The sequence below is a fragment of the Oncorhynchus masou genome, unplaced genomic scaffold, assembly GCF_036934945.1.
Source record: "Oncorhynchus masou masou isolate Uvic2021 unplaced genomic scaffold, UVic_Omas_1.1 unplaced_scaffold_2354, whole genome shotgun sequence".
NCBI classification, from domain to species: domain Eukaryota; kingdom Metazoa; phylum Chordata; class Actinopteri; order Salmoniformes; family Salmonidae; genus Oncorhynchus; species Oncorhynchus masou.
In genome coordinates, this window is record NW_027008814.1 from 9873 (window position 1) to 16911 (window position 7039).

The 7039-nt window shown below is 42.1% G+C and overlaps 1 long non-coding RNA gene across 1 annotated transcript; it reads left to right on the plus strand.

Moving 5' to 3' along the window:
- Positions 1-5196: 5196 nt before the first annotated feature.
- LOC135533393 (uncharacterized) lies at positions 5197-6071 on the plus strand. Its single transcript, XR_010454489.1, has 3 exons — positions 5197-5362; positions 5716-5815; positions 5925-6071. It is a non-coding gene; the product is annotated as an uncharacterized LOC135533393 (long non-coding RNA).
- Positions 6072-7039: the final 968 nt, after the last annotated feature.

Here is a 7039-nt window from a genome sequence, read left to right on the forward strand (position 1 = left end):
GTAGTCACCCTGCTGTCTCTACCTCTCTACCTCACAGAGTACATTAATATATACAGGACTGTGTGGTGGTAACCCTGTAGTCACCCTGCTGTCTCTACCTCTCTTCCTCACAGAGTATATTAATAACTCTTAAGGATCTCTTCAGGATTGGTGTACCGGGATGGTTGTTGCTAATGTGACAACATGACGTTGTAAGTAACAGTAAACTTTACAGGACATGTCTTGTATGGACAGAAAACATTCTTGTTAACCTTTATACGAGGTGTTGGACGCTAACAATTCATTAAAAATCCTACGATGTGATTTTCTGGATTTCTTCTCCTCATTTTGTGTCAGCGTTGAAGTGTACCTATGATGAAAATTACAGGCCTCTCTCATCTTTTTAAGTGGGAGAACTTGCAAATTGGTGGCTGACTAAATACTTTTTTGCCCCACTCTATGCATATCCTAGTTTCTGGGCCTGAATAGCAGGCAGTTTACCTTGGGCTTTTCATCCGGTGGTGAAAATAGTGCCCCCTAACCTAGTGAGGTTAATCTAACTGCACTGTCCAATTTACAGTAGCTATTACAGTGGAATAATACTATTGTTTGGTGAGAGTAGAAAAACATGTTATAGCAGCAACTGGTTTGATACATTCACCTCTTGTCATGTCCTGACCTTGGTTCCTTGTTTTTGTCTCTATTTTAGGTTGGTCAGGGCGTATTTTAGGTTGGTCAGGGCGTGAGTTGGGGTGGGCATTCTATGTTTGGCCTGGTATGGCTCTCAATCAGAGGTAGCTGTCAATCGTTGTCCCTGATTGAGGACCATACTTAGGCAGCCTGTTTTTCCCACTTGAGTTGTGAGTGATTATTTTCTGTTTAGTGTTTTGTTGCACCTTGCAGAACTGTTCGTTGTGTCGGTTTGTTGTTTTTTTGTTCAAGTATTCATCTTCATTAAACTCATTATGAATACGCTGCACTTTGGTCCTCCTCTCCTTCCACCAACGACAGCCGTGACACCTCTGTAGGTAAATAATGTACTTACATTCAGTCATCTGCTCTGATTTGTCATCCCGAGGGTCCCAGAGATAAAATGTAGCATAGTTTTGTTTGATAAAATAAATGTTTATATTCAAATGTAGGAAAATCTCTCTCTCTTCCTTTCTGAGTTAACTGGGACAAGACTTTTGAAGCTTTGGCTGGCAACTGTTTAAGAGATGGCTTGCTGATAAAAACCAAACAGCCACATTCCAGTCCATGATTAGTGGTGCATGTGAGACATATTTGTGGACCGGATGGGTCTAGACCTGTGTGGACAAGTTAAAACTTTTAGCATAAACCCTGTGTGGGTCAAAAACCTTTGTGTGGGTTATAAACCCTGTGTGGGTTATAAACCCTGTGTGGGTTAAAAAAAAAGCGCTGTAGAAATATATAATGATATAATGCATGTCTCTGTCCTAGCTATTTGCTAGAGGTCAGCTAACCAGTGCTAGTGGTCATCAGCTAATCTTTTGCTCTGAAATCTCTCGCCAGCCTTCACAACGCAATTCTAGCCAAAGCATACCGGACCTGTCTTCTCTCCATATCCCCGGATTCCCACCGCAAGCTCTGTACCTTTTCGCCTGGATCATTGCAGCTAGCTAGCTGCAGTCCGTGTGTCTACTCCTGGCTAACATCTCTGTCCCGAAGCTAGCACCAATTAGCCTGGAGCTAGCCCATGCTAGGACCACGTTATCTGCCCGAGGGGCTTATTCGACAGGCCCCTTTGTCGCGACGTCACCTGAACGCCCATCTGCTAAATGCGGCCCGCTAATGTTAGCTGTCTAGAGCATATCGACTGATATAGGTCCATCGGACAATATCTTGGGCCACTATACTTATTTTGCCAATTGGACTGGTCCCCTTTACCACACGGAACCCCACTAATCTATCACTACTGGTCTACCAACGGAAACGCACGAGGAGGCTAAAAAACAGACTTCCTCCATCATCTGCTAGCTTGTTAGCCTCTTCCTGGTAGCCGGCTCACTAGCCATCTGCTAGCCTGCTACAAACGGCCTAGCTAGCTGTCTGAATCGTGACCCCAACCACTGAACTCACTGAACCCTTATGATCACTTGGCTAAGCATGCCTCTCCTCAATGTCAATAGTCCTGCTCAATATGCCTTGTCTATTGCTGTTCTGGTTGGTATTTATTGTCTTATTTCACTGTAGAGCCTCCAGTCCTGCTCAATATGTGAATACAGTGGAGGTAAACATAGGCATTGAGTGACGATGAGAGAAATATTGTCTCTAGAAACATCATTTAAACCAGCCTCTGCCCCCAGATGTGCCCTGGACACCATATGTGAACTGATTGCCCCCATCTATCTTCAGAGCTCGTGCTGCTTGGTAACCTAAATTGGGACATGCTTAAAAACCTCTTGAAACTAGGGGCACTATTTTCATTTTTGGAAAAATAACGTTCCCAAAGTAAATGGGCTATTTTTCAGGACCAGATAATAGAATATGCATATAATTGACAGCTTTTGATAGAAAACACTCTAAAGTTTCCAAAACTGTAAAAATATTGTCTGTGAGTACAACAGAACTGATATTGCAGGCGAAAGCTTGAGAAAAAGCCAATCAGGAAGTGACTTTTATTTAGAAACCTCTGCGTTCCTATTGAGCAGTGAAAGGGATATCAACCAGATTCCTTTTTCTATAGCTTCCCTAATGTTTCTAGTGTCACAAGACAGTTCCAGGCTTTTATTTTGAAAACTGAGCATGAGCGACAACATTGTGTTAGTGGTCAGATGGTGTCTCTCAGAGTGATTTGTGTGGCCATTGTTTCTACTAACTGACCTGGTTGATATATCATCAAACAGATATTTTGAAAAACACCTTGAGGATTGATTATAAAAAAGTTTGCCATTATTATGGATCTAATTTGGAATATTTTTCGGCGTTGTCGTGACCGCAATTTACGGTCAATTTCTCAGCCAAACGTGAAGAAATAACGGAGCTATATCGGCTACAAAAATAATATTTATGCCACAAAAGGAACATTTGCTATCTAACTGGGAGTCTCGTGAGTGAAAACATCCGAAGCTCATCAAAGGTAAATGATTTAATTTGATTGCTTTTCTGATTTTCGTTACCAAGCGCTGCCTACTGCTAGCTGGGCATAATGCTATGCTAGGCTATCGATAAACTTACACAAATCCTTGTCTTGCTTTGGCTGTAAAGCATAATTTCAAAATCTGAGATGACAGGGTGATTAACAAAAGGCTAAGCTGTGTTTCAATGTATTTCACTTGTGATTTCATGAATATTAATATTTTCTAGATGGATTTTTTTGTCCGTTGCGTTATGCTAATGAGTGTCAGTTGATGACAATTCTCCCGGATCCGGGAGGAGTAGTTCCAAGAAGTTATTAACACTCTTGAAGCTAGGAGGCAGTAGTGTAGTAAACAGAGTGAGTACAGTAGTGTAGTAAACAGAGTGAGTACAGTAGTGTAGTAAACAGAGTGAGTACAGTAGTGTAGTAAACAGAGTGAGTACAGTAGAGTATTAGTAAACAGAGTGAGTACAGTAGTGTAGTAAACAGAGTGAGTACAGTAGAGTATTAGTAAACAGAGTGAGTACAGTAGAGTATTAGTAAACAGAGAGAGTACAGTAGAGTATTAGTAAACAGAGAGAGTACAGTAGAGTATTAGTAAACAGAGAGAGTACAGTAGAGTATTAGTAAACAGAGTGAGTACAGTAGTGTAGTAAACAGAGTGAGTACAGTAGAGTATTAGTAAACAGAGTGAGTACAGTAGAGTATTAGTAAACAGAGTGAGTACAGTAGAGTATTAGTAAACAGAGAGAGTACAGTAGAGTATTAGTAAAGAGTGAGTACAGTAGAGTATTAGTAAACAGAGTGAGTACAGTAGAGTATTAGTAAACAATCAAAGATGACAAGACTACATTTATCGACATGTCTGTAGACAGTGATACCCTCTTAAGGACATTTCCAAATGTAACTGCATTAGGGTCGCTCAGGACCTGAAGTAGGGATACGCATTTCCTTGATACCATTTAAAATGACCTTTTGAGGTTTGTGGAAATGTGACATGAATGTTGGAGAATATAACACATTAGATCTGGTAAAAGATGAATGCAAACAAAAACATGTTTAATTCTTCCCATCGTTGAAATACAAGAGTTGGGCCATAATGTAATATGTCAGGTTTGAGACAATTTAGACTTTGGCCATTAAATGTCAGCAGTGTATTTGCAAAGTTGAAGACTGATTCAATGAACCATTCTGTTCAAAATGTTGTATTGAGACCTCCTAATGGTATTATTCCACTGTAATAGCTACTGTAAATTGGAGAGGCAGTTAGATGAACAAGAATTGAAGCTTTCTGCCAATGTCAGATATGTCTATGTCCTGGGAAATGTTCTTGTTACTTACAACCTCATGCTAATCACATTAGCCTACGTTAGCTCAACCTCATGCTAATCACATTAGCCTACGTTAGCTCAACCTCATGCTAATCACATTAGCCTACATTAGCTCAACCTCATGCTAATCACATTAGCCTACATTAGCTCAACCGTCTCACAGGGGAGACCGATCCCGTTGAGGATAACGCCCTTTTTAGTGTAACACCAGATCCCAAATGAGTGGATTTCACAACTTGAATCTGTTTACACATTTTATCACATGTTTTTAATACTTCATTTGTGGAGGTGAAGAATCTTTTCAACTAATTTTGAGCATTTTTTATGAAAGTTAACTGAAGAGGTATAGTTTATGTTAACCTATATTCTAATTGTAATAGACTGTTTATCATCATGAACCTCTGTCTAGAAACGGTGCTGTTTGTTGTGTTTATCATCATGAACCTCTAGAAACGGTGCTGTTACAGATGCTGCTTGTGTTTATCATCATGAACCTCTGTTGTCCGTCTAGAAACAGTGCTGTTACAGATACTGCTTGTGTTTGTCATCATGTGACGGGAAGATTAGAACATGTACCTTTTCTTTATGTTTAATGTGAAAACAAGGTTCATTTCATTCTAATTCTGAAGATGAATCAAAACATTTAGGCATTAAAGTAAATACATCGAAGCAAGGTGTTAGGTTGTAAACAGATGACCTCAAAAGAATGCAGAGAAAAGCTCAGAGTTTATTCACCCCACTGAATGCTGCATTTATATGCCACAGCTTGCACATAACAAACAATAATTGATATGTCAAGACAAAGGTAGGGGTGTGACTTCTCAGAAATGTCCTTCTGTTTCCCAGAACTGCCTGTCGGTCTGTTGTTGAGCGGCTGGTATCACCCCTCCCCCATTATCCCCCATGTTGTTCCACCTCCTTGTGGGAGGAGCCAGGCGAGGCCACAGATCAGGTAAGTACAGATTCTTCTCCAGTGACGTCAACGTGATACTACCTCTGTTACACGGAACACATAACCTAGATCAGAGGAAGTTGATTTACAAACAGCAGAATGTTCTGGGTGGTGATGTGTGTTCCAGCTTCCACTGCCAACAAGGAACACAACTTCTTAACCCACAACTGCTATTACACATTACATTGGTGTCAACCATACTTTTATTCAGTCTAATCCAGAGAACCCAGTTTAAACTGTTGTAAATTATGTTTTTATCATAACAAACTGTGTATTTTAGAGTTTAACAGTTGGTAATAAATCAGTATTTCTGATGTTTTTCTTGGTTTGTTTGTTCATGTTTTGACCTCCAGACTCCTCCATCTCATCCCACCAACTCTGTCAGTCCACCAGGCCACTGCAGTAACAGCCATATCTTCACATCACGTAGCTTCAGTACCATCTCAATGTGTTGTAAGTCCTGTACAGCACTTGGTATTCATCACTATTCAGACAATGTTACAGCTGTTAACATGCAATGACATTTCCAACCTAACCAACCCCTCTGATTCTTCTCATTCAGGAAGCACCATCCTGGATCCTGTGGCAACGTCAATATGAAACAGCATTGACCCGTGATCACCACCAACCAGGGCTCCACAGCGGTGTCCTTTGATGCCCAGGATTTGCTCAAGATCAACTAAAGGAGATTTGGATGGCCCCTTGTCAGTGGCCCTAGGAGTGAAGGCCCGACAGGCATACTGCAAATTATAATGTAATAACCAAAAATTACTGTAATCTCATAATGTAATAACTTAAGTAATAATGTAATTTCCCCCATTTTAATTAAGTATACATTTTTTCTAATTTATTAAGCATTTGCCCCAATTTCAAGTGCAGAATGTTTTAAGGCCCAGGTTGTCACGCCTTTTTATGTCTCATTTTGGTTTGGTCAGGGTGTGATTTTTGTTAGTGTCACTTTGCCCTGTAAGCTTCACGGTTGGTTTTTCGTTTGTTGGTGACATTTACTCAAAAAAAGGAAAATGTATGCTCACCACGCTGCACCTTTGTCTTCCTTTAACGACGGCCGTGACAGAACTTCCCACCATAAACGGACCAGGCAGCGTGGTGAGAAGCAGCAGTGCTTTCTGGAGGAATGGACATGGGAGGAGATATTGGAAGGTAAGGGACCCTGGGCTGGAGAACATCGCCGTCCGAAGGAGGAACTGGAGGCGTCTAAAGCAGAGCGGCGACGCTACGAGGAGTTGGCACAGCGGACTAAGCACAAGAGGCAGCCCAAAAACATTTTTTGGAGGTGGTGGCACACAGGGAGAGTGGCTGAGTCAGGGTACAGACCTGAGCCAACTCCCGTGCTTACCATAAGGAGCGTGGTACTGGTCGGGCACCGCATTATGCGGTAAAGCGCACGGTGTCTCCCGTTCGCTCTCATAGCCCGGTGCGCTATATGCCAGCTCTCTGCAAGTGCGACGCTAGAGTGGGCATCCAGCCAGGGCAGATTGTGGCAGCTCAGCGTGCTTGGTCTCCGGTGCGCCGTTTCGGCACAGGCAATCCTGCGCCGGCTCTGCCCACTGTGTCTCCAGTGCGCTGTGACAGCCCGGTTCGTCCTATGCCTGCGCTCCGCCCGTGCCAGGCAAAAGTGGGCATTCAGCCAAGAGGAGAGGTGCAAGTGGAAAGCAG